Below are 21224 nucleotides of genomic sequence, written 5' to 3' on the forward strand. Positions count from 1 at the left end.
CTGAACATGTCTTCAGACAGTTATGTGAATTATTTGTTAGCTGTTAGGTGGATTTATGCTTTTCATCTTAGCCTGAAGTTCTCTCATGAGCATTCAGATAAATTTTGAAGGTGTTCAAAAGCTAAGCATCCAATTGTATTATGTTAATATTACAAGATATCTATATTCATGCATCACAAATGACTGTGCTATAGTTTACTTAATATTTTGCATTATTATATAAACATGAGTCTTTACGCCAATGCATTAGTTCCTTTTTCTCCCTGGTGTTTAAGATTGCACTGAAGTCCCGCTGATGCCATAATTGAGGTTAAGCATGTGCATAAGTGCTGTTTGAGATGGGTCCCTATTCCCCAACATGCCGTTTGTCTCTGGTAGATGATGGAAGATTGCTTTACTGTTTGCTCATTAATATAAATACATTTTATCCTCTCTTTGCACTAGCTATGTGCCACAAAATCATTTTTATCATTATGTTATTTATAGTCATGCACATTGCAGGAATATTCCATATACCTATATGTGGAATTACACCAAATGCACTAACCCACACTTCAAATACTATTTTGGGGGAAATATGGATTTCTAACTTTAAAGTGTATTTCAGTGCACCCAACAGGATTAAATTAAGATTAAGCACTGAACTATAACTCTGTATTTCCTGGCTTTGAGCTTCATTGTACCATGTTAATATTGGGGTTATCATAGTATGTACATAGAATATTTGTTACAAGGTTTGTGAATAAGTGATTCTCATCTCCTTTGTAAGGAAAATGGACTCCATTACAGGAGAGAACAGACATCAAGCTAACATTACATGAAGTCATAATCCTCTATTGAGACATCACACAAGACATTGTTAACATTAGTATGCAATATTTATTATAAATGAGGCTATTGAGTCTTTCAACCCATAAGCCGCTCTATGTGATGACTTCACTGTAGGAACACAGTGGAGTTATAAAAAGGATAAAAGATTTATTTATATCTAAATATGTTCTCATTAGTAATTCTGCACTAGCATGTAGCAGATACAATTGGAGGACCAGTAGGGTTTTGTGGTTTGTTTTGGTTGTTTTTTTTTGTTATTTGTTTTTTTAAATAACTGCTTATTGTTTGCACTCTAACTGCGAATATTTAGTAAAAAGAAAAAGAATAAGAAATTAGTTAATGAATTTATTGTACTGTGTATTAATAATTTTCATGAATGAAGAATTATTCTATTTTTATGGGATATAGTAACGTGCCGTCACTCCATAACATGGAGATCCAGTGGGCCATTAGCTCGGACCTTGGTAAAAGGTCCCTCCTGCACATGTAACATATAGTCATGAAGCACCACAGTGTCATATAAGATTTCATGCTGACCTGCTTTTGTATTATACTCTGTCCCAAACACCACTTTTTCTATTTCTCTTAACACTATGGTTAATGACTAGCCCACATTGCATGGAAGGCACCCAAACAACTGCTGCAGTCCCTTCCAAGATCTCTCATTGACTCTGTGCTGTCATCTCACAGTCTATTTTAAGGAAATTCAACTCGGCTTAACACCAAATCCTCTGTACTACCCCACTTTGTCTTACTAGCTGTCGTGGTTTAACCCCAGCCAGCAAGTAAACACCATGCAGCCGCTCACTCACTCCCCTCCCACCCAGTGGGATGGGGGAGAAAATTGGGAAAAGAAGCAAAACCCGTGGGTTGAGATAAGAACAGTTTAATAGAACAGAAAAGAAGAAACTAATAATGATAATGATAACACTAATAAAATGACAACAGCAATAATGAAAGGATTGGAATGTACAAATGATGCGCAGTGCAATTGCTCACCACCCGCCGACCGACACCCAGCCAGTCCCCCGAGCGGTTAATCCCTGCCCCCACTTCCCCATTCCTATACTAGATGGGACGTCACATGGTATGGAATACCCCGTTGGCCAGTTTGGGTCAGCTGCCCTGGCTGTGTCCTGTGCCAACTTCTTGTGCCCCTCCAGCTTTCTCGCTGGCTGGGCATGAGAAGCTGAAAAATCCTTGACATTAGTCTAAACACTACTGAGCAACAACTGAAGACATCAGTGTTATCAACATTCTTCTCATACTGAACTCAAAACATAGCACTGTACCAGCTACTAGGAAGACAGTTAACTCTCTCCCAGCTGAAACCAGGACACTAGCATAAATATCTCCCTCCTCTTTGGGGCCAAAGTTTACTTTCAGACTATTGTTTCACATTCACCTTTGTCACATGAAACCTAACAAAAATAAGGGAATCGTTTGAAGTATGTGGCCATACTTCACATTTAACTACCATTGTTTTTGTTCAAAACCACATCTTCCTTTTTGGCTAGCCTAATTTGTCATCTTCAATTTATTTTCAGTGTTCTTAAACAGTTCTATTGGTAAAACCTTTAAGATATTTGAGGATATTTCACTACTAATGGAATTATGGTACAAGAAGAAGTAAGTATGTGTATACATTATATGGAGAATATTCTCTGTGTAACAAGAACCCACCCCATAACTGCCACTTAACAGAATCACCAGGGCAAAAAAAAAAAAGCTAAAGTAATGCATTATTTTTTTCTTAGAAGAATGACGTTCATCAGGTATTAATTTCTCATCTTGAGAATTACATTGCCATGGTTCATCTCTTTCTACAACTGCATTTAAGTTGATTACATGTAAGCTGACTGATAAGAAAATCTTATTCATATTGAAAAACAAATCATTTAATTTAGAGTCACGCAGCTCAGCAAAGTCCTTACCAACAATTACTGAGATCTGAAGAATTGTACTCCACCTCCAAACGCAGATGAAAAAACATTTACTTTTCCTGTTAATTTCAGCTGTTCATTTTCAGCAATAAAATCTCAAACTTTTAAAATTGAAAAATAAGGCCAACAAAATACGCTTTCCAGTCTTCCCCTTTTATTCAGTCTTTGTTTGTATAAAATCTTATTTATTCTGCTGAAAGCAGGACTTAAAAAAAAAAAAAAGCCTTAATTTGAAAAGACAATTTTGAAAAACAAGACAATATTTCCAGCTTGATCTGCTTAAAGGAACTAGCTGTAAAAAATTAACACAGCTGACACGTTATTTTCATTTCCTACGCTTTTTCTGTCACCATACTGATAAACTCATATACTCCATTTAAAGAGATAAGATGATGAGAGTAAGTTCCTGTTACTATATAACGGAACAGAAAATACAGATATTGTATGAGTTTAATATAATAGAAACAACATGCTGTTTAGATCCTACTACCCTGGGGTTTTTTGCCTCAGTCTGTGATAAAGTGCCTGAGGGGAACAGAAAGATAAACTTCATAATTTAGTGAAATTCTTCCCATTTTTAAAGATTTGTTTGCATATATGTAACCTTGTAGAAGTACACAGTATAGATTTGCATACTGTTTATTTGGGATTCAGATTATGAGCTTCAGCGCATTGACACATTTTTTTAAAAGTATTTCCAAGTTTATAATTTCAATTGCTTTGTGCTAATGATGCACAATACAATGGGGCTTGGGAGCTCCATCCAGCTCTTAACTCTAACTCCCCAAGGGTCCAGCCCAAGTCCCATTAAAACCAGTGGAAACGTTCCCACTGACTTCAGCAGAAGCTGGATCAATACAGATCTTAAATTCAGTTATTGGACAAATATTATTATCTTCCGATTCATGCATTTGTCAGGCGTAAAAATAACCCAGTTTTGTTTCTTTAATGGGTTTTTCACAGTAATCTAGGTGGCTGGTACATCTGCAATCTGGCAAAACAGATATCTCTTTTTGCAGAAAGCGTATATAAGTTTCCCCATCTATCTCAAAAAAAGTCTCACAAAGCTATTCAGAACTCAGTACACGTTCTTTCCTCTTCACAACTCATTTTCCTTTTTTTTTTTTTTTTTTTTGTGACAACCTAGGCAATAATTCACAGCTCACTGGGTCTCCTAAATAACCCCCTTTATATTTACATGGTAGGCATTCCCCCATTACACAGCAGGATTCAGATGTATTGGCAGGCAGTCATTAGGCATTCTTAAGACTTTGGAGGTTTAACATACCCTTCTCTAGTTAGTGTCTTTGAAAACACCCTGTACGGTTACCATCTCAGCAAATATATAGCAAATCTTGACAATTTAACAATAACATAAACTGTGCCATTTTGTAATTTTGAAGTGGTTCCTTGTTTGGGTCCTATCCAGACTCCCACATGAAGCCTTTAAAGCTCAGAAGCTTTTCACGCAATGGAGGATTGTTTTGTTTCTTTCTTTTGCTAGAAATTAAATGAACTAGTTGAGTTTCTTTGCTAAAACTTTCATAAGTGTATACTTGCATTGCATTATATATTGCAATTACTTTAACCCAGCATCACTAAGAATATGGAGGGAAATTAAAATGATGCAAAATTGCACTCTCTATTGATGAATGGAGAAAAGTCCTTTTAGGAAATAGAGATCAACTACAATAAAGGTAGTAAAATGTGTTACTAGAAAGATTCCCAAGACTAACTCTCACAGAAGTGAGACTTTCACTAGAAGATCATTGTTCACTACAAAGTAATGATCTGAGCACAAAAGAAGAGCCAAATTTCCAGGGCTTACGGTATTGCTCTGGCTGCGGAAGCTCCCCCGACTGACTTCCTCCACTGCCTACAGAAAGTCATTAAGACACTGCTCCACAGCCTGCCTTGACACTGACAACTCTTGTGCAAACATGACCTACTGGGTTCACTTACTCCTTCACTTTCCTAAGACGTGGACCACAGGAATAACAACACCTCTTTGAATTCCTTAGTAAGTGCCAAGTTATATTACGGAGACTTGTAGGAATATAATGAAGAAAACAGAGAAGTTGATTCATGTTAGCATTACTGATGCTTGGTACTGGTAATTCTACTCGTTATGAAGAAACCTCCAAACAAACCTGGAGTGACAGATTGCCAATCACACCTAGAGCAGTTTGCATCCTATGAGCCTTGATTTGACACAAATGTTCAAAACTGGATTTGGTTACTGCATGGATAAATATTTCAAATTAATATATCAAAAGTGCTTAGATCAGCAAAAAATCTAAAGGAAAGTGATTTTGTTTTGAAGAAAAAAAGAATACAACCATCTTTTTGTTTACAATTGGACTATTCGCTTTTTAATATTATCTGAAAGTTTAATTGGGGTATCTGTTTCTTTGATGAGAACCAGAGCCTTCATGATACAATGCCTTATATGTGTTACACTCAATGTTATTCAATAAGTCCAGTTTTAAGGAGCAAATTCCGGGTAATTCTTAAAAGAGCCATTCACACTGATGCAGAAGTCATGACAGGATATGAAAAGTATGTGGTGATAGCTAATCTGCAAAGTCATTGCGCACGTTAGCAAAATTAGTAAAAGCATTTTGAAATCTTTAAGACCAATAAGCACTTGAGCATGTATTTCCCATGTTTACAAAGTTCAAGTACCATGCTGACAGCACCAAACAATTCACCACCACAGTTGTTATGAAAGGAAGGGGCCCCCAAAACCACAAATCCTTTGGGGTTTGCTTTAATCAGAATAATTCTTAGTTATATTTTTTCTTATGGCATCTTGTAACTTCTGAAGACTTCTGTTTCACTTTTAAAATTTCTGTAGAACACAATATCCCTCTATCATTTGAAATGCTTTGATAATGTTTCTTTTAAACTGATTATTTGTTTAAAGTTCAAGCTAATAAAAGTAACATCCTATTAAAAGAAAGCTTGGGTGCAGAGCACTATTGTTTTGGATGCCAATTGGTCACGTTACTAGCCATCCATGAAACATATGCTGAAAACACTCAAAAGTGTTCAGAAATGCCTAAGTCATAAATCTTTTACAGGTACAATTATGTGAGAGCAGGAATAGGAAAAGCACATTCAACATCTGGAGTCAAATGAGTTTACTGAGGTAAAATGGCAAAATTAAATTTAGATGAACTTAATTAAAAAAGGGGATCCAATTTAATATGGGCATTCATCAACTTCTCATTGAAAACCTTTCTCGCCTCAAGAAAATATAATAAAGTATGAACACAAAAAACATATAAAGGCTGAAATGAAGTGTGAAGGGATGGTCAAATACAGAAGTGTAGTAAGAAGGAACACTCTTTTTTCCTCATTTTGACACACATGTGCATACACACACACTTTTCCTTTAATTGTACAGAATATTGAACTATTTTTTGTCTCTGTAACAGCGGAACAAGTGAACTGGTCAACTGTATGCCCTGAAGGTCATTAATCCTTCTGAGGCATATGCTACATATTTACTGATAACATGAATATGGAACTTTCTCCCTCTTTCCCTGTATGTATTTATAGTTGGTCAAATTTTTCCCCTAGATCCTAAAGAACTTTAGCTAAAACCAATTATATCAGTGCTTAAATGATCGTTACCCGAATTGCTCCTGCTGAAGTGAATGGGAGTTTTGTCACACAGCTGGGCCATGGATGACTTAAAATGGATTTTCATTTGCCTTAGTTAAGACACAACAAATGAGGGTCTCTTGCTTTCCTTTACTAGGTCATTAATGTCTTCTGTTTCCAGGGGAAAAAGTTCTATAGTTCAGTACCAGTCACTTCTAGTTTCCATGAATTCTGACCGTCAGAACAGCATTGACTTTCAGCTCTCCAACTTACAGTGCATACAGAATTTAGTAGTGTCAAACAACAATCTGAAAAGTTTAGAATAGTTATATTAAGATCATGTTATTTCCTTACAAAACTGCCTTGATAATTTGTTGTTCTGCACCTTGGTTATGTGCTCAAGTAACATGATATGAATGCTGTATTCCTTTATTTCTAATAAAGGACATTACTAGTACAGTATGCTCTGAGGGAGATACTGTGTTTTATTAGGAAGACATTCCAACATTAGAAAAATTACCCAGTAATAATGAAATGTAATCTGTCTTAAGGATTTATGATAACACATTATTATGCTCATTTTTGTGTGAAAAGTGCAGGATTGGACAGGAATGCTATTGTTGTTGAATACATCTTTAAACTGAAGCAGAGATTTTATTGAACTACTTGGTTAATGACAATAAATTGCTAGAGGAATACTGAATATGGGTTTTGTTTCCATCTCAGAAGAGTTCTAGGTTTTGTGGTGTAATCTAATTCAAAAAAATTTATATTTCAATAGCCGGGAATCATCAGGACTTGGAAGTGGTGGTACTTGACATCTGTATCACAGTGACCTAAAACCAGCGTGAACATGACTGGACAGGGTGAGGTCAAAGGGCTGTCTGTATCCTGCCTCTAACAGCAGCTATTAGTCAATGCTAAATGGAGGAGTATAGCACGCAGCAGTATGCCTCCCCTGGCCTCCTACTTCCCCAGGTCCCCAAATACTTAATGTGGTATGTGGCATAATGGTGAGAACAATTTTAACCAAAATATCATCACAGGCAATATTATAATCTAAAAATTAGATCTTTCTTCCCCAAACAGCTGAACACTTACACACCAACATGATTTCCTGTTAAAGTGCTACTCCACACTACCCAACTACAGTTTTCTAGAAAATGTATTCCAAATTGATGCAAAAGTATGGTGGGACTCAGCTGTTCCCTCTTCCTCTTCACTTTTACTAAAGCAGAGAATTTATCTCTGCAGCTGAAATTCTGAGCTTCAAGATGCAGACAGATTACATCCCTTCACAATGTCTCCACAGCAGTATTTGAGAATCTGACTCAAGGTTTGAGCAATCAGACTAGTTACAACAAAGACAGCATTAGAGGGGAAAATAATCTGTAATTTTAAAACTTACTACTCAGTTTTCAGCAAGAGGAAACTACTGAATTTTCTTTTTGTGCATTTACTTTCTCTTTGGATCCTGCCCATCATCCTTCTGTAAATGGTTACACTCTTCAAAATGTGAAATGTCAAACCTTCTGAGAGCAGTTACATTAGTAGAGAGGACAATAAAAACAGCCTTTCTGATTTTAGTCTGATGAAAATTGCTCAGAACTTCTGTCCTGAGCAAATGTTCTTATATCTCTCTATCCTTGCATTGGTCAAGGGGAAGTACTTCATCTTTCACACAGATTCAGTTTCAGTATAACATAACAGTAAACAGTAATATTCTAATGTGGTTTACTATGGCATCTTTAGACCTTACCACTGAGACCGAATGTGAAGATCCTTAAATTGCTGGCATCCGCGTTCCTGTAGAGTTTGGCACGGATTCAGATGAGTGATCCTGCCAAAAGTCAGAGGAAAATATTCATCAGACAGATGATTATTTTTAATCACACTTTCCCAGTACCCATGGAAGCCTTACTTTATAAATGCCTACTGCAGGTTTAATGATAAGACCACTAAAATAGATCTGAATGCAACACACCAGCACGTTGACTTTTTGAGTGACTGTGAACCTGAATATTGATTCCCACAGGGTACATTCTATAGAGAAACTGTCCTTTTATGAAAGCAATGCAACAGATTTTACCAGGAAAAATAACAGTGTGTTGCATTATTAGTTTTAATAAACTGCATTAGAAAGATGCCTTATGGAAAAAACAAACAAAAATGCACACAATTGTCCAACCCTGAATTAGCGAAGCATACACTCATACGCAGTTCATTTTCATTTCAGATCAAAGAGGTTTTGAAGTTCAAATAAATTTGCCTCCTAATAGTTTTAGTACAGGATTATCTCTCTTAACATCTGAAAAATAACACTCAGAGTTGGCATTTAACAGCTTATTTGTATTGCAGCACTTCAGGGACAAGCAAACTTGTAATTTCTACCATATGTGGAACGTTTCTTTCACTAAAGTATTGAAATTTCTATACAAAAAAACATGACTGAGAAAAACTCCAGCAAAAGGATTATTTTACAAAATACACGTATAACAATTATTTTTGCTAGTTACTTTTAATTAATGCATATTATACTGTAAATACAAATATCTACATGTATACATTTGTTTCATTAAGGTTTACATGGTTATTATGAAAATTATTCAAATTACTTCTGTTTAGGAGAACATGAAAACTATCTTGAAGTGAAAGCAAAGAAAAAATGGAACTGATGACAAGAAACACATAAGGCAGGTGGAGCAGTGTTCTTGGGTCAGACCAGTTTTATGAACTCATAGCACTCAAATCCAAGTTGCCTCTATAGAATAACAGAGCAAATTCAAAACAGGAAGAAACTGAAAGGAGCTAACATCGAGCCCTAGATGAATACATAGGGTCTCCACAACTCTCCTTTCCTCTTTTACTCAAGCTTCCAATGAAAATATTACCATTTTCACTACATAACAACAAATACCTTAGAGTGAGATTTTCAAAGACATGTAAGAGAACTGGGTGTCTAATTCCCTCAGGCAGTTTTGAAAAGTGCACGATTAATATACTATATAGCTCCTTATACATCAAACAATTTCCCAGTGAACTTCACATTAATCTTTAATCTAGACACTTTAATCTTCAAATCTTCATACAATAATCTTCAATGAAAGGTTCTTTCTGGGAGTTTACAGTATATTTAACACAATTTAAAAACTACTAGTGCATTGCCCTAGCTTTTAATACTCAGAAAATGTTTTATAAATTAGATCAACTACAACCTGGCCAAGGTTTCTGTATTTTTAATATCTTTGGAGGAAGATTACAACAAAAGGGTGCTGGAGGGAATGACTTAGCTGGTTAAGCATCAGCTCACAATACTTTAAATCACCCCAGAACCATAGCTGCAGTTCCCAGAATTTATTCAGTGTTTCACTTTTTCCAAGGTAAGGACTAGCATCTCTGTGTACGTTATTTGGGAAAAAAGCATAGCTTACAGTGTATACTACTCTTTTTTGGCAGCTCTGTGTGCACATCTGGCCATGGACATAGTTTCCATATCTGTGTTTTTGCCAAAAATATTAACTGTTAGAATAGCGTGCCAGGCCCATTCTGCAGGGATATAGCCATGACTTCAATTCCTCCTGGCCTTTACTGTTCCCTTCAGTGCTGTTTACTCTACCACAGCACCTCTGAGTTCTACTCATGGACCGGGGCTTCACGGTATTAGCCCTAGCTAAATGCACAGTGGAAAAAACTTCTAAGAACTTACATAGTGGATTGAGGACAAAAGGCAATAGGTCAGTATGAAGTAAGAGAAAAAAAGAAGATAATAGCCATTATGACAAGCAGTATTTTTTGCAGGCAGCCTGGCAAAGGCACATTTTGAGGAGAGGTTTGAAGAACCAGTTTTGCAGAAGCGTCTGAAGAGTTTTGACAGGAGAAAGCGCGAAGGTCCTGGCTTGAAAACAGGAGTTGAGAAGGAAATGGACATCATGACTCAAACTGAGGTTGAAGCTGCTGTTTTCATACTGACTGAGAGATGACACAGAGTAGAGAAAGGACAAATAATCTGCCTAAAACAGAAAAGGGAGAGTAGCATATCACTTGAGTGTTATCATCAGAAAGCAATATGACCAAAAAAAGAGAGAAACTAGGAAAACAAGGTTTCTAACAGTATTATTTGAGTTGGGTAAGATTATGTTTGTTGAGATTTGAGAAAAATTTACAGTGCAAGAAATTTAAGAGCCTATAAGGATGGCCAGGCCACGTGTCAGACTACATGCCAGCTGGATTTGTGGTGGCTAAGAGAAATCCCAGTTGAAGACAAAGCTCAGGTAATGAATTTGGGTGACAGATGAGGTGATAGGTTGTTAATAGACATCATGAGAAAGAGTAACTGACAGGGCTTCTGCAGAAAGAGCAAGGACCAATGTTTTAGCAATGTTGGTTTGAGATACCACTTCAATATTTACACAGAAACAGACTTAGATTTTAGTTTGGGTAGGAAGAGGCAGGCTTGAAGTACAGAGGTCCACGTAGCTCCTAATCAGCCTCAGTAACATGGTAGCTGAATTTGTGCTTTCATGTTGAGATACCTCATGGATAAACTGAGAAGGAAGTAAAAAGCTGAGTTTCCTGTAAACTGCAACTGGAGACCTGATAAGGCAGACTCACCAAAGAGCACTGTCCTGGTTTCAGCTGGGATAGAGTTAACTGTCTTCCTAGTAGCTGGTACAGTGCTATGTTTTGAGTTCAGTATGAGAAGAATGTTGATAACACTGATGTCTTCAGTTGTTGCTCAGTAGTGTTTAGACTAACGTCAAGGATTTTTCAGCTTCTCATGCCCAGCCAGCGAGAAAGCTGGAGGGGCACAAGAAGTTGGCACAGGACACAGCCAGGGCAGCTGGCCAACGGGGTATTCCATACCATGGGACGTCCCATCTAGTATAGGAACGGGGAAGTGGGGGCAGGGATTCGCCGCTCGGGGGACTGGCTGGGTGTCGGTCGGCAGGTGTTGAGCAATTGCACTGCGCATCATTTGTACATTCCAATCTTTTAATTATTGCTGTTGTCATTTTATTAGTGTTATCATTATCATTATTAGTTTCTTCTTTTCTGTTCTATTAAACCGTTCTTATCTCAACCCACGGGTTTTGCTTCTTTTCCCGATTTTCTCCCCCATCCCACTGGGTGGGAGGGGAGTGAGTGAGCGGCTGCATGGTGTTTAGTTGCTGGCTGGGGTTAAACCACGACAAGCACACACAGGAAAGGATAGTGTCACAGAAGCCAAAAGAAGAAAGGATTACAGTAAGATTATCAACGTTAAATATATATTGAAACACCTGATAGGTTCACATGGTCAAAGGTGGAGTACCGATTCCCTGACTGGACTGGAGAAAGTTATTACAGACTAGTTTGAGCAGCGCCTGTTGGATACAAAGAGCGGGAATCAGATGGCAGTGACTGTAGTGTACTCCATGCATTCGGGGATGAGAGCTTATTATAAGGGCAGGTGGGGTAAGCACTGGGACATTCTGAAGAAGTGAAAGACTAAGGCAAGCTTGAATTGTGCGAGAGAAGAGGAAGAAGTGAGTGACAGACTGGAAGAAAAAAGGGAAAAGATGGGGCCACTGCATAAAGTGGATGAGCAGAGGATGATAGCAGCTGGAAAACTTTATAACTTATGACAGGCTAGAGGACTGTTTCAGGAACAGAGCAATGAGTGAAAGGAGGAGTTATGAAGATGAAAATCATATATTTGTCGGTTTTCACTGGGAAAAAATTGTCAAGATCCTTCTCAGAGAAAGAAATTGTGGTGGGAGAAGAGGCTTTGAGGAATGAGTCAAAGGTGGTGAAGAGGAGATTAGGACTGTGGGTAAAGATTTCAATTATAGTAGCTAGGCATCCGACAGAATTGAGAAGGGAAAAAAAGAATGACTGCACCATGGAGGAAGCCAACTTGGTCACAGGATTTCTGCTAGAAATGCCTTATTGCACAAAGCAACAAGCAGAGAAAGTATCGATAAGAATGGTGGTCTTAATGGCTTTGAGAAATTCAGAGAGAAGGCAGATGCTGAACTCAATCAATTCAGGAACATTGCTTGCTTTTGTGCAAGGAGACCAAGGGAGGAGAGACAACAAAGAAGTCGCTGAGCATTTTCCACCCTTGCTAGACCAAGTCATAAGTGGGTCTTTATTTAAAACTCTCAAGGTATCTGTCACAGATGACTAGAACTTGACATGTGGATGAGCTTAATTTACCATGGAGCTGCAGCACTTAAAAAATGATTGCAGATCCATAGAAGGTCTCTGAATATCTTGTTTTCATTCAGCCACAACACTTGAACTGGCTAAAAGATATGGCATATTTGTCCCACTACGCTTTTTATCTCAGAAAAATCCTATGACTTGTACTTTGAGGAAAAATGTGTGAAAAATTTCATATTCATGGGACACATTTCAGTGTGAGGACATGAACATTTGATAATTTGGGTTCAAATTTCCATTTTCTTCATGGTCAAGTCCATTCTAGGGATAGAAAGATGCATGCTAGCAATCCTATCACGTTTCTGGTAATGCAGGAGGATTTAAGCATATATATTTTTGAGCAGAGGCAGCAGCAAGCCCCTCAAAGCACTGGCAGACAAACGGCTGATACAATGTGAGAAAGCTAATGTTATGATTTATATAAGATAAATTTATAGTCCTGGGAAGCAAAGGAGAGCTTGGGGATAATATGAACACTTAGGTCCAGAAAGCTTAGTGAAAGTAAACTATTCTAAGACACTGAGAATGGATGGTTTTGGATGAAGATATTTTCTTATTAATGATTGAGATGAAATTTACACTGTTTTGGCAGAGTCAGGATTTGAGACTAAAGGAGTGAGAATAAGAAAAAAAAGTAAAAATTCTAAGTTAAAAAGCTTTAAGAAAGATATTCTCAAGTGACATCCAAATGTGCATTCAGAGGGGAACAATTAGCTGAGAGGACAGAATTGTTGATTCCCTAAAGATGAAATTTATATTGCAAATCACAAGGGTCTGTGATGGCACCCATAACTTCAGCTTATGAAGTAGTACGTCACAGATGGTATCAAGCACAACAAAGACAAAGGCCTTAGCAAGAGAAACATTAATCTTGACCAAACATTGATAAGTACTTTCAAAAATTTAGAGATGATAAAGAGTTAACAAATGGTTGAACTGATAATGCCCTAAAATTCACTATGAACCCAATGCTTAATTTTACTTTACATCTTAGTGTAGTCAGCTTGTCTGACTGGATTACCATAAAATACTCATTAATTTAGACATCCATTAGATTAGTCTGTGTAAAATATACGTGTGACAACAGAAGAAATCCAATAGCAATAAATACAACATTTTAGAATGGGATTTCTCACTATTTTTGCTCTCCTTCATGAATCGACTCTTCACCTATTTGCATGTAAATGCATTGAATTTAACATAATTTTCCAAAATAATAGTATTTTTTATTTCTTTAGATGTATACACACACATTAAAAAGCTGCATCTACCTATCCACCTTGAATAAAAATTGATGTCCGTGCTTTACTGAAGGAATGCAGCTCAGTGTAGCAACACCGGCTAGTACATCTAACAGTGGAGTAAAACACTGGAAAATTACCACCAGTGTTATTTCCTAGAAATAATGTAAATGCAATACTGAATTGGTTATATAACGCAGATATCATAAGGTTTCATACAGCATAGAAAAGCTGCATTTAAAGTTTTATGGGGGAAGGAAGGAAGATGTGAGGAGACACAAGTTCTGTTTAACACTAAACTGCTTTTAATGCTGTGAAATACATGGAAGCAAGGTTAATTGAAAACCTGAAGTAATATAAAAATAAGTTCAGCCTTTAACAGGAATACATATGGTGTATAAAGCTCCGTTGAGCCCAGGTGGATAAGCGAACATTTTCAACGCGCATTAGTTGAAGAAATGAAGAAGTAGAAGCAGATAACAGGTATCACTAAACTGGAATATTCTGAAGGCCTGGAAGAGAGACAGAAAACCACTACCATGGAAACATTTTATAGATTACTTTTTCTTCCCACCCAGAGAGTAGCAAGTCCCTCATTTCCCTTTAGACAAAGCTTTTTATTGGCTATGGTTAGCACCCCTCTAGGGAAAAAGGGGTGGTTTTCAAAGGCAGACTTTAACCAAGAACATCTGGACTCCACTGTAAAGTCACAACATCAGTGAGGTACAGGATTTCACACAGCAGCTCTTCTCTGCCTCAGCGCCCCTACACCCTGCTACAGCAGAAGAGGAGCCTAGGACTGCAGAACAGAGGAATGTGCAGGTCTGCCTCTGTCCTCCAAGGATGCTTTTCTTTCCTTGGGCATGCTTTTATTAGGCTGGAGTTAGTAATGATCCCCGAGAAACTGTAGGAATCACAGTCTAAATATTCATTATAACACACCTGTAAACATCTTATGCACTTGTGTTCCACATTATTCTTAAAAACCATTTAAATATAAGCATATCTATCTCTCTCTGTATCTATAAAGAGATATATAAATAAATAGATGTTTATTCATTGCCATATAAAATGATTCCAGCATTTGGTTCATTTACTACAGATGTATGTGGTAAAATGCCAGAGTTCTCTGCTATGCTCTCTCTGTCAGCATGAAGCAGCTAATACCTCAGGCCAGGTACAGCTGAACCTATTTGAAGCTGTATTCTTTTCCATTCAAGTATTAGTAGTCTCTTCCACTACAAAACTGTCCTCAGTTCTCCAAGAATTAGCCCTTTCCAAAATAATGCAGCTTGTTTAGCTGTCATCTCTACCTAGCCTCTATTCCAAACGGATGCAAACTTCAGACCTTCCAACTACCAAATACATGAATTTAATGCAACTCATAGGCCAATCAGTCAGGATCCTGGAAGTACACTAAAATATCAAGGCAGAGAAACCTCTTTCCAAAGGACAGCTCCTGAAATGGTGTTTTGTGACATCAAAAATCAGTGACCCTAACTTTGAAGGGGTGGCCCTCTATATGCTCAAAAAAAGAGTTTAGAGAGCTAATCACGAAGAGTATGCCGATTACAAAAAGCATGAAAAACCCAATAGTAGTGACACTTCATGAATGGCTGTTACTTGCTTATTTTAGAAGAGTGATTTGCTATAATTTATCATTTAAAATAATAGCTAATTTAACAGCTGTTCTTTTATCACTTCTGTATTGAAATATCCTTAGCATTTTACAGCAATATTATGCCTTCCTATGTTTGAGACTAACAGACTATAACAACTCCCCCCCTGTATTTCAAGACCCTGCCTTAAGCACAATAATATATTAAAGTTTGAATGCTCAGGAGGACATATGTGAAAACCAGTGCTTGTATTTCATTAGCTGTACCACAACCAACTTAATTGCATGTCTAGAACATACACATTTAAATGCAACTGTATGTGTGACATAGTTTTGGAAACTCTGGCTTAAATTAACAGTGTGTTTGTTGTACTTTCATTTTTCTTGCCACTGATTTACAAAGGACTATCACAAACCTTTGATTTCATTGTTTAATAGCAGTATGTTACTTTGTTAACAGGGTCTGAAATATTTATGCAGGCAAGGATTCAGCACCTTTTAAAACACATTTTGTGAGCTGGAATACTTCTGAATTAAAGCCATTTCTTCCTCTTTACAAGAGTCAGATCACATAACTAGATGATAATAATCACATTCAAATTATAACTCAGAAGTTATTAGGTTAAGAGCTAGAAAAGAAACACCCACAATCAAAGCAAAGCTTTTAAGCTTATTTTTATCTAGTGATTGGCTACAAAAGGATGTACTAGCAGTCACAAAACTTGGTGTTACAGACCTACCTGTCTGTAGCTCACGTTTGAAGCAGTCTTTTCCTTTTTTAAGACATGAGCCTGAACTAACGAAGTCAACAGAGAAGGGTATTTGCTCCAACAAGAGTACGCCTGCATCTCTATGTCCCTCCCATAGAAACTGTATGTCCCACAGCCCCAGCATGGCAGTTCTTTGCTGTAGGCCCAATTTTTCCTCCAAGTCTATCTTTCCAAACCTGGCTCTAGACAGAAAGACTTTTCTTTTTGTCACAGAGACATATTGGTGTCAATAAATATTTAGGGCATCACTTTCATTCTTAATAAAATTAAAACTCTACAGCTTGAAAGTGAAGCAGGATGTCAACAAACACTTATTTTTCATCTTCCGTCTCCATACTTAGTTATTTCAAAGGCATATTTAGGTACTTCCTCCATTTCAGAAGATTCCCTTTGAAAATGCATTTGGATGAATGTTACCCTTTCCTACAGAGATTTGGCTAAACATTTTTGTTACAGCAATTTTGTTTAGCATGGTAATGCAATCAGTATCCCAGGAGGCTCATCTTTCACATGATGCCTGCCTGCAGTTCTACCTGCAAAGTTATATTATGGCAGTCTTCACAGATAACAAAGTACAGAAACTGTAACGCATAAAGAAGCACAATCATCTGTCAGAGGCTGTCTAAAAAAAAAAAACCAAACAAACAAAAAACCAAAAACAACCAACCAAAATCCCCCCCAGTTTTCAATATAAATATTCATTACAACCACCATGCTATGACAGTGCTTCATTTCAGGAACCAGTGGGCATAAGCTGTATTGCTCATTCACTTAAAATAAATAGTTAGGAGATTCCATGAGCAATTTCTATTTCCTGGACAAAAGGAAGAGCATTATTGTTTTTCAGAGGAAAGGTGAAACAGTAGTGATCAAGCTGTGAACTGAATAAATATAAAGTCTATGAAGTGATTTAGTATTCTTACTGCAGCCAGCTAGCAACAAAGTCAATCTCTTTTGTTGAGGCAGTGATTAGTGAGTGCAGTTGACCTGTGATACTTACTGCTTTTAATCCAATGGTTTGCACATTACGTTAAAGGCTGCATTCACAGAACAATATATTTATTCCTTTTGATACCTTTCCAGTTTTTTAAAAAAAAAATCTCTATTTTAAAAAATTGCTTAAGTAAAGGGCTATGTATAATTAAAAAGTAACTGAAAATAATTACCAGCAAAATCATAATATGGGTCACATTTGCGTGTGTTTTAGTATATATGGCACTGATAAAGTACCATGAGTCTAAATAAGAGAGTCTTGCTAAAATGGACTTGTAAACAGGGGTTTTTTTTCAGATTTTTTTCATATCCTTGAAATAATTTGGATATTAGACACCTATTCATTCTAATAGCCAGGCATTCATTTCCATTCTGTATCTTTCACATGAAGCTCTTTTTACAGTTCAGCTCTTCTATTTAAAGATTAAAGATAACTGACAGGTTTCAGAGGAACGGGGAATCTACAGGCTTCGCATTTACTATCACATCATTTCAAGTTCTGGGGCTGATTATCATCATTATGTGTTACACCTAGTAGTGTCCCATATGTGACAGGTGCCTTCTGAGCACCATTAGAGGCATCATCTCTTAAATTAGGCTTATGAAGAACAGTCAAAAAAAAGCAACAGATAGATGCTGGAAAGGCAGGAGGAAAACAGACAAATGCCACGATCAGCTAGCAGTGGATATTTCCCCCAATAAGAAAGCTTTAATGGCAGCTATATTGTATCTTCACGTGTATGGTTTTAAGGTTCTTTTTCTCCACATGCAAATATGAAGATATATAGACATCAACAAATACAATCACAACAGGATCTGAGTAAGAATCAAGTGTCTTGAGTAGTCCCTTTATGAAAGTAAACCATTGGAGGAGTCTGGGATCTCTCACAACAGTTTCCTCCCCACAGGATACCTTGGCTTCTCATAGTTTTTGCAGATGGATGAAGGCACTGCAGTTCGGTTAAGGACACAGAAAGCACTACTAATAGAATTAGTTGATCCTCCTCTTTCTGCCCCAACCAGAGAAGCAGAGGGGTATGCAGAAAATCTCAGGCTGCAACACCAGCCAAATTACCTGTATATGCACACTCATATCCTGGCTCATCACACTTATGCTAAGTCCAAGGCTACCACATAAGCTGCATTGCTGTAGCACGATTGTGGCAGATGGGTCAGACCTCTTAAATGACACTAGGCAATCACAGGGTAATCATCAGGATAAACTACCAGGACCTGACCAGAACTGAGAACCTTGAAACTCATTTTTATTAGACTTCCTCTATATGTATTTGCAATCAGGCTGGGAAACTCAGGCTAGAATCCCAAGCTACCTTTCTCAATGAAATAAAACACAGTTTAGCGGCAATTGTACAGAAGATGATGGAACTGAAGACGACGACGGAGGGTAAAATATATATAGATTTTCTAAAACTCTACTGACGCTTGTGGTTTGCTCTAAGCAAAAGCCTTCACCTTGACTTACCTCCATACATATTCAAGTTTTCTCCTGAAAACCTTTGAACTACCTGCTAGGTAAATTCAGTATGCAAACTACATCTTTGCTTCATTCTGTTCTTTGTAATTCAAACTTCTTCAGGAGAAGCTCATACTAAAAATAAGGGAGCAAAACTTAAATATACCTGGTCAACCTGTTATCCTAATCATCTCAGTATGAAGACATTACACTGAAATAATTAATAATATTTTCAGTCCTTTAAATCTTTATTCACAACAGCGCAGTCAGATATAATTTTTAGTTCACCAGTTTCCAACAAGTTTGTACATTGTTGTGGCTTCAAGAATGCTGAAAGCTATTTACTTATTTGCTACCCAAAGAAACAGAAGTATGTGACATTTGCAAGGCAGTTAAAGTGTAACACGCTGGCCTAGGAAACAAAACTTGGGGAAAAAAAAAGAAGAGAGGTTTGTCATATTTCACCTAGCCCATCACTGAAGGGCTGGAGGACAAAGTGCAGAAGAAAATCTTGGCAGCTAAAGCAAATTACAAAGGGAGAGCAGCAGCATGCTTTTAGACATACCTCACAACTATATCATTACAGGACCTTCTGCACAGGGGCAGTCTAATACCTGTACACAAGGAGGGCTTCGTAGAATGGAAGCATTCTGCACAGTTCCGTTGCTTCCCAACTTCTGATGCCAAGAATTGCTTTTCCTTGACTTCCTCTGTAAGGGGATGCTCATTTGTTATATTCAGTAAGGGGACAAATAAAGCCTTTTGATTGGTTATATATGTTTTAAACAAGTAAATGAAAAGTGTACTTTCTGAAACCTCTAATAAAATACGTAATTTCACTCATCAATTTTCAGACATTACTTCTTAATAATTTTGGAATTCTTTATTTAAAAATCCTATTTGTAATGGAAATTACTGAATAAGTTATTAATAGAATTAATAAAAAAATACATTGCTGTCTAAAGCTTGGAATTTTTTCATGATTTTTGATCCTGGACTACAAACCTGGTCACTGTTCTGTGACTCCAGTTGTTATTTATCAAGACAATTATCAGGACTAATTGGTTGATATCATTCCTTAAAATGTTCTGTGGTAACTCCTACTACTCTCACAGTTAAAGTGTACTAAAACCTATCTGAAAGAAAGGAGAAAGAACAAATTGACTGCCACAATGTAGAAAACACATTCAAAAAATGAAAATAACTTTACTAACCAATTGCAATTTGGAAGTAGACAAACGGTGAAAGAGCAGCAGACGGTATATGTTACGGGTGTTCTAATTATGTATTTCATCTGGGACTCCATCAACTGTTTCCCTTGTGAAGAATATTCTTTTTCTGTCCTGTGAAATTACAATGAATGACTAAGGAACTGTAGGAAGCAAAGTGGTTTCTAAAAACCTTGAATCATCGGTACTTTATCAGCTAGAATTTCATTACAAGGCTGATTCTGTGAATTTCTGAGGTTTTTTCAGGACACTTATGACAAAATCTGTAAAGGACTTTGGTGTCTATACCCAAAACACAAGTCTGAAAAACCTCATTTAGCTGTCAGTTCACTTAGAAAATGCTAAGTTTCACAGGTGTTAAAATTCTCTTGTTGCCTATGGCTCTGTATCTGCAAATATGCAGCTGATTCTTAGTGTGGGAGGCCCAAGTGATCCAGGTCTTTTGACTCATTACTCCTTGTATTTGGGAAAGCAAGAGACATTTTCTATGCTGGGCTCATGCCCAGAGCTGAATTTTTTTGAAAATACTTTGCTTCAATATGTCACAGTATAAATACATTTTTAAACAATTATTGAATTAAGAGCTTTGGCGTGGGAACACCCAAATTAAGTTATGCTTAAGGATGTACCTTTTGTTGTTCCTAAGAAAATGGAAGTTTGGCTACATGAAAAACCTTTGAAAGATCTTAGTTGTATAAGAACATTGGAGATATATTAGTTTCTGGAAACAAAATAATCTGAAGATACATACACTGGGCATGTCTTGGGGACACTCTGGAAGGGGCCTGGGTAAAACAGGGTGCCAGATCTACAGCTAGGGTAGTGCTGACTGCTAGTGCCCAGAGAAGCAGCAGGGTTTAAGTGTGCATGAGGCGAGAAAAGGAAAAGGAGTAGGATAAGGCAACCTTTGTTTCAGCATCTGTTACCTTTTGAGCGCTTAATTTTGCAATCTTGATGTTTTTTTGCTGTCTAAAAATGTTTTTAACGGAACAGAACTGAACAAACGTCATGAAACATCCACTACTCCAGAGTGAGTATTCTTGGTTTAGATACCCTATTTTCTGGTGAAAATTATTTATGTTTAGTCAACACAAATGATAATCAGTTCTGGTAAGTCTATACTGTGGGAGTCTGAGATGACTGCTTTAAAAAAATATTGTATTTAAAGAACTAGATATTTTTCCTCTTAAAGAAGAGGAATCCAGTGTTAAGAAACCCTAGCTCATCAAGAAGTGCAAAGAGAACCAGAGAAATGTTTTGAGGACTGGAGAGAAGGTCTTAGGCCTCCAGTATTCCAAGAGCTCTATCTGTT

The 21224-nt window shown here is 37.1% G+C and overlaps 1 protein-coding gene across 1 annotated transcript in view; it reads right to left on the reverse strand.

The window, feature by feature from the left end:
• Positions 1 to 21224, reverse strand: part of SEMA6D (semaphorin 6D) — a 231667-nt gene that overhangs the window by 129864 nt on the left and 80579 nt on the right. Inside the window, exon 2 of the mRNA XM_052807728.1 lies at positions 8143 to 8223. The gene's annotated coding sequence lies outside the window, so the exon portion shown is untranslated. The remainder of the gene's footprint in view (positions 1 to 8142; positions 8224 to 21224) is intronic.

Source organism: Harpia harpyja, chromosome 14 (genome assembly GCF_026419915.1).
Source record: "Harpia harpyja isolate bHarHar1 chromosome 14, bHarHar1 primary haplotype, whole genome shotgun sequence".
In the NCBI taxonomy this organism is placed as follows: Eukaryota; Metazoa; Chordata; class Aves; order Accipitriformes; family Accipitridae; genus Harpia; species Harpia harpyja.